Genomic DNA, 7,641 nt, shown 5'->3' on the forward strand with positions numbered 1-7,641 from the left:
ATGGGACCTAATTAAACTTAAAAGCTTCTGCACAACAAAGGAAACTATAAGCAAGGTGAAAAGACAGCCTTCAGAATGGGAGAAAATAATAGCAAATGAAGCAACTGACAAACAACTAATCTCAAAAATATACAAGCAACTCCTACACCTCAATTCCAGAAAAATAAATGACCCAATCAAAAAATGGGCCAAAGAACTAAATAAACATTTCTCCAAAGAAGACATACAGATGGCTAACAAACACATGAAAAGATACTCAACATCACTCATTATCAGAGAAATGCAAATCAAAACCACTATGAGGTACCATTTCACGCCAGTCAGAATGGCTGCAATCCAAAAGTCTACAAGCAATAAATGCTGGAGAGGGTGTGGAGAAAAGGGAACCCTCTTACACTGTTGGTGGGAATGCAAACTAGTACAGCCACTGTGGAGAACAGTGTGGAAATTCCTTAAAAAACTGGAAATAGAACTGCCTAATGATCCAACAATCCCACTGCTGGGCATACACACTGAGGAAACCAGAACTGGAAGAGACACATGTACCCCAATGTTCATCGCAGCACTGTTTATAATAGCCAGGACATGGAAGCAACCTATATATCCATCAGCAGATGAATGTATAAGAAAGCTGTGGTACATATACACAATGGAGTATTACTCAGCCATCAAAAAGAATACATTTGAATCAGTTCTAATGAGGTGGATGAAACTGGAGCCTATTATACAGAGTGAAGTAAGCCAGAAAGAAAAACACCAATACAGTATACTAACGCATATATATGGAATTTAGAAAGATGGTAACAATAACCCTGTATACGAGACAGCAAAAGAGACACTGATGTGTAGAACAGTCTTTTGGACTCTATGGGAGAGGGAGAGGGTGGGATGATTTGGGAGAATGGCATTGAAACATGTATAATATCATATATGAAATGAGTCACCAGTCCAGGTTCGATGCACGATACTGGATGCTAGGGGCTGGTACACTGGGATGACCCAGAGGGATGGTACGTGGAGAGAGGAGGGAGGAGGGTTCAGGATCGGGAACACGTGTATACCTGTGGCAGATTCATGTTGATATATGGCAAAACCAATACAATATTGTAAAGTTAAAAAATAAATAAATAAGTAAATAGCCAAGCCAGGACTCAAACTCAGGTCTAACAGATCCTGAGTTCAAAATTCTTCTGTTCCCCAAACACTTTGAATCTGCACTTTGTTATATGGCTGAATTGTGTCCTTGTTGCTCTGTTTTTGACTCTCGTGTCACCAGAGCCTAAAAGGGTTGTTTTCATGGGGGATGATTACAAAATCAACTGTACCTTTGTCCCACACTGAACCTTTCGCTCCTGTGGTGAATATCTTATCCCATGTGGTGGGTGGCTTATTTTACCTCTCACTAGGTAAAATCTCAGGTCAAGTGACTTTTCTGTTCATGAGTAGCCAATAGAAGGTTCTATAAATATGTTAGAGGGTAAAACATAGACTTGGTTTAAAATATCCAATCCTGTATATTAATTAGAACTTCAATGTATTCAGAGTACTTTTTTCTCTGAACCCCCCACACCCACCTCCTCCCCAGCTAAAATTAGCTGCAGTCTAGCTGCTTACCTTTGGGGAAAGGATGTGGTTTACATTCTCTTCTCTTTCTGGTCTGATTCTCTCCCCTCCTCTCCTCCCTCAGGTTTAAAGTTGAGAGGAAGTAGGAGAGGCAGGAAAGTGTTTTTATAAAAGGATAGTTTTGCATATTATAATATTCACCCATTGTAAGTGTATAATTCAGTGATATTTAGTAGATTTATAGAGTTGTGCAACCACAATGATTTTCACTCTTCTAGAACTTTCCATTACCCCCAAAAGTTCTCTTGTGCCCATTTGCAGTCAACTCCTATTCCTTCCCCCAGTCCAAGGCAACCACTGATCTGATTTTTCTTTCTGGATATTTCCTATGAATGGAATCCTACACCGTGTACTATATTGTGTCAGATTCTTTCATTAACATAGAGTTTTTAATGTTTATTTTATTGGAGTAGAGTTGATTTACAATGTTGTGTTAGTTTCAGGTGTACATCGGAGTAAATCAGTTATACATATACATACAGCCTTTCTTTTTAGATTCTTTTCCCATATAGGTCATTGTAGAATATTGAGTAGAGTTCTCTGTGCTACATAGTCGGTCCTTATTAGTTATCTATTACAGGAATACCAGACCACCTGACCTGCCTCTTGAGAAATTTGTATGCAGGTCAGGAAGCAACAGTTAGAACTGGACATGGAACAACAGACTGGTTCCAAATAGGAAAAGGAGTACGTCAAGGCTGTATATTGTCACCCTGCTTATTTAACTTATATGCAGAGTACATCATGAGAAACACTGGGCTGGAAGAAGCACAAGCTGGAATCAAGATTGCCAGGAGAAATATCAATAACCTCAGATATACAGATGATACCACCCTTATGGCAGAAAGTGAAGAGGAACAAAAAAGCCTCTTGATGAAAGTGAAAGAGGAGAGTGAAAAAGTTGGCTTAAGGCTCAACATTCAGAAAACGAAAATCATGGCATCTGGTCCCACCACTTCATGGGAAATAGATGGGGAAACAGTGGAAACAGTGTCAGACTTTATTTTTTTGGGCTCCAAAATCACTGGAGATGGTGACTGCAGCCATGAAATTAAAAGACGCTTACTCCTTGGAAGGAAAGTTATGACCAACCTAGATAGCATATTCAAAAGCAGAGACATTACTTTGCCAATAAAGGTCCATCTAGTCAAGGCTATGGTTTTTCCTGTGGTCATGTATGGATGTGAGAGTTGGACTGTGAAGAAGGCTGAGCGCCGAAGAGTTGATGCTTTTGAACTGTGGTGTTGGAGAAGACTCTTGAGAGTCCCTTGGACTGCAAGGAGATCCAACCAGTCCATTCTGAAGGAGATCAGCCCTGGATTTTCTTTGGAAGGACTGATGCTGAAGCTGAAACTCCAGTACTTTGGCCACCTCATGCGAAGAGTTGACTCATTGGAAAAGACTCTGATGCTGGGAGGGATTGGGGGCAGGAGGAGAAGGGGATGACAGAGGATGAGATGGATGAATGGCATCACTGACTCGATGGATGTGAGTCTGAGTGAAATCCGGGAGTTGGTGATGGACAGGGAGGCCTGGCGTGCTGTGATTCATGGGGTTGCAAAGAGTCGGACACGACTGAGCGACTGAACTGAACTGAACTGAACTGAGTGTGTATATGTCAAGCCCAGTCTCTCAATTTATCCCTTCCCTCTACCCCTGGTGGGGATAAATCTTAAGTTTGTTTTCTATGGTACATATATATAATAGAATAATACTCAGCCATAAAAGAGAATGAAATAATGCCATTTGCAGCAACATGGATGGTCCTAGAGACTGTCATATTGCGTGAGGTACAGAGAAAGGCAAATATCACATCATATCACTTATATGTGGAATCTAGCATAAAGGTTTTGAAGATCATCCATACTGTGGCATGAATCAGAAATCTGTTCCTTTTTATCAGTGAATAGTATTAAGTTGTATGGATATATCATGTTTTATTTACCCATTCACCATATCCATTCACCAGTTGATGGGCATTTGGGTTATTTCCAGTTTTGGGCTATTATGAACAATGCTATTATGTACATTCATTTACATGTCTTTTTGGGGATACATCTTTTTATTTCTCTTGGCTTTCTTCTTAGAAAAGGAATTTCTGAGTCTAATGGTAAATTTATATTTAAGTTTTTAAGAAATATACTGTTTTCCAAAAGGGTTGTACCATTTTACATTCCCATCAACAATGTGTGAAAATTTCACTTTTTCCACACTTACTGTTGTCTATCTTCTCAATTGTAGCCACTCTAGTAGATGTATAAAGATATCTCATTGTGATTTCAATTCTCATTTCCCTAATAACCAATCATGTTGAGTATCTCCTTATGTACTTATTAGCCATCTGTGTACCTCCTCTTACAAAATGTCTATTCAGATAATTTGCCGATTTAAAAATTGGGTCGTTTGTCATCTACCTATTGAGTTGTAAGAGTTCTTTATATGTTTGAATATTAGTCCTTTATCAGATGAATGATTTGTACATAGATAAATGATTTATACATATTTTCTTCACATATGGCTTGTCTTTTCATTTTCATAGTGTCTTTTGAAATGTAAAACTTTAAAAATTGACAAGGTCCAGTTTGTCATGTTTTTCTGTTACAAATTATGCATTTAATGTCATATTTAAAGTCTCTTTGCTAAACCTAAGTTCACAAACATTTTCTCCTATTTTTATTCTAAGAAGTTTAATAGTCTTAGTTCTTTCATTTATTTACGATTAAAGCTAATTTTTTCCATATTTGATATCTAGGTCCTCAGCAGCATTTGTTGAAAAAAATTATCCTCTTCCCATTGAATTGTTGAAAATCATTTGTACAGAAATGTAAGGTTTTATTTCTGAACTTTTAACTTCATCCTGATGATCTACAATATAGATCATATGTAGATTCTATATGTCCATTCTATGTCAACACCACACTGTCTTGATTATTGTAAATTTATAGTAAGTTTTTTAATTGGGATAATATAAATACTCCAAATTCGTCTTGCATTTTCAAATGTTTTATTTTTTTTAGTTCCTTTGCATTTCTATATACATTTTAAGATAAGCTTGTCAATGTAACTTTTTGCCAAAGACAAACAAATAAACCCTGCTTAGTTTTTGATAGGAGTGCATTGAATCTATACATCAATTTGGGGATAAATGCCAAATTTATCACCAACAATATTGAGTCTTTCAATCTAGAATATTTAAATGTATGTTGTTTAATTTCCAAATATTTGGAGATTCCCAGATTTCCTTTTGTTGATTTTTTAAAAAATAATTTAGATGATCTGTGATCAGATGCCATATTTCATATAATTTCAATCCTTTAAAATTTATTAAAACTTGTTTTATGGCCATGGTATTTTCTAGAGAAGGTTCCAGGTGTGCTACACTAGAAACAGAATTTTAGACAAGGAAAATATTTCCTAATGATAAAATAATCACCCAACGACTACAGGTTATCAAGCGTGCTTGAGACATTCTCCAGCAAAGACCATAAATTAGGCCATAAAACAAGTCTCAAACAATTTTAAAACACTGAAGTCATACAAAGTATGATGTTTGGTCACAAGGAAATTAAATTATAGTATCAGACAAAATAGACTTTAAGACACACATACGTACAAAGCGTTTGTTGTATCAGGTTGGTTGATAGAGTTGTTCGAGTCTTCTATATCCTTTCTGGTTCACTGTCTAGTGATTATATCAGTTCCTGAGGGTGGAATAGTGAATCCCCAATTGTTATTATTGAGTTTTCAATTTCCCCTTTCAATTCTGTCACTTCTAACTTTATGTATTTTGAGGTTCTGTTGTTTTTTATTATATCTTTCTGATGATTTGACCATTTAATAATTATGAAATATGCTTCTTTGCCTCCTACTATTTCTGCTTTTGAAGTCTATGTTATCTGATATTAATAGCCACTTGAGATTTTTTGTGAATGCAGTTTGCACCATGTACTGTTTTTTTCCAAACTTTTGTTTTCAACCTGTTTGTGCGGTGTCATCAGTTTTGTTTTGATCTCCTTACTTTCATTTATAAGCTGGGCTTCCTAAAGATCACACTTGTATCTTTCTGGTACAGCGGTTAAGTCAACGATTTCACACAGCCTCAAGTCAGAACATTAAAGAATTTCAAAATTCTTACCCAAAGTTCATCAGTTTTATGTAAAGTATATGAACACTTCTCAGATTGTCTTTTGCATTTGATTGATTTCCATAGTGTCAGAATGGTTGTTTTTGTTAATTTAATCCCAGTTTGTAGTTGCTTTGTGGGGGGATAAGTTTTGCTCAGCCACAAGTGGAAGTCCCCGCTTCTGCAGAGAATTTTTTGGCATGGTTGCAAAATGGTTTGCATATATCAGACTCTTTTCCCTGTAAGCCTTTGGTGGGTTCTTCAAAGACTATTCAGTTGGGTCTCTCCAACTGCAACTCCTGTGATACAGGCTGTGCATTTTCTTCCTTCAGCTGATTTTCTCCCATTTAGTTGGTTTGCCAGTGGCCCACTCTGTACCAACCCTTGATATCGTGGGTCCACAGTTCTTCCAGGTAGTTCTCTTTGATAAGGTCTAAATATGTCTCCTGACTCACTTTCTCACCCATGTGGCCCACATATGCTTGTCGGGACACATGTATTAATCCTTGTCCTTGCAAACGTAGAGTGCCAACCTTCCCAATAAAGCAACTTCTCTCCTTTGATCCACCACCAAATCAATTTACCATCTGTGTCTTGCCTTCTATATTTTCAGGCTGGAGTCTGACACTGTCCACAATTTCCAACTTCAGGAAGCACTTAGGTCCTTGAGTCATCCCCCTCAAGCTGTTCTCACTAGGGGAGTAAAGGGAAGGAATTTTGGTGCAGGCATCTCAGAGAAATCTTCCTCATTATATTTTTTCTCAACTTCCATGCTTCTGATTCTTCTTATCTGAAAGAGTTTTTGGAGGCATGAAAGCACTTCCCAGATACTTCCTTTTGAAAATCTGCTTCTCACTATGAAACATTATTTGAGAATTTCTTATCTATTGCATCTTGCTGCCTCATTAAAAATTCCAATTCAGCATCCCATTACACTTGTGTTTATTTTTAGAGACTTCTTCTGGTCCCCTTCAGACTAAACAATGTTTCTGAAAGTTACGGGATGTTCATAGATGTTATGTGAAAAACAGGTCCTGTGAGGAAAGAACTTTGGGGAGCACTGTGCTGAGCTAAGTTCGGGAGATCTCTTTTGCTGTGGACCTTCTAGAACTTTCCATATGCTAACAGGCACTGTGAAGTTTCAAGGTGTGTGTGTGTGTGGAGGTGGGTAGAATATATACAGTTTTTCTTGAGCTTCTTTGATCATGAAAAACACTTCCTCTGCCTTGTTTGGCAAGCCATTTAAAGGAATTAGCATTCTATAGAATGCATTTTGGAAATTGCATTTTGGCCTGGAATCACAATTGGCCTGGAAGTTACCAGTGGAAAGGGAAGGTATTTTCTTCTTCATCCAAAGGCAGGCAATCTACCACTGACCTTCACTGCATCCGATCCATCGTGATTCTGAAAGTTTCATGTGCTTTCATTTATTTTTTAACCTGCATGAAATTGAGCTTTCTTTCCCACTGGATTAAAATCCAAATTGATGGAAACCCCATCCAGTGCAACTTTGCAGCTCCAGGGCTTATCGCAATGCCTGAGACTTAGCAGGATGAGTGAATAAACAGCATTAGTGAAGGAGTGTTTTGCTGCTGCTTCTGCTCCTGCTTCTTTCTGTTAAAGAAAGTAAGAAAAAGTCCCTACACTAGAGTCCAAAACCACATATATGCATCCATCAAATATGCCTATTTTGTGTTTATGAAACTCCCCCAAAATATCTAAAAATCTGTGCTCATGACTATCTGCAAGAGGATTCATTAGATGTCCTTGCTTTTTCCAAAGGCAACCAGGGTGGGTTTTCTCTTTCTTTATTTTTGTGTATGATTGTGTACACACAGCTGAAGAGATGAGTTGCTGAGAACTTTCCAAAAGAAATGAATGGGATAAAACAGATT

Source organism: Bos javanicus, chromosome 23 (genome assembly GCF_032452875.1).
Source record: "Bos javanicus breed banteng chromosome 23, ARS-OSU_banteng_1.0, whole genome shotgun sequence".
Classification (NCBI taxonomy): Eukaryota; Metazoa; Chordata; class Mammalia; order Artiodactyla; family Bovidae; genus Bos; species Bos javanicus.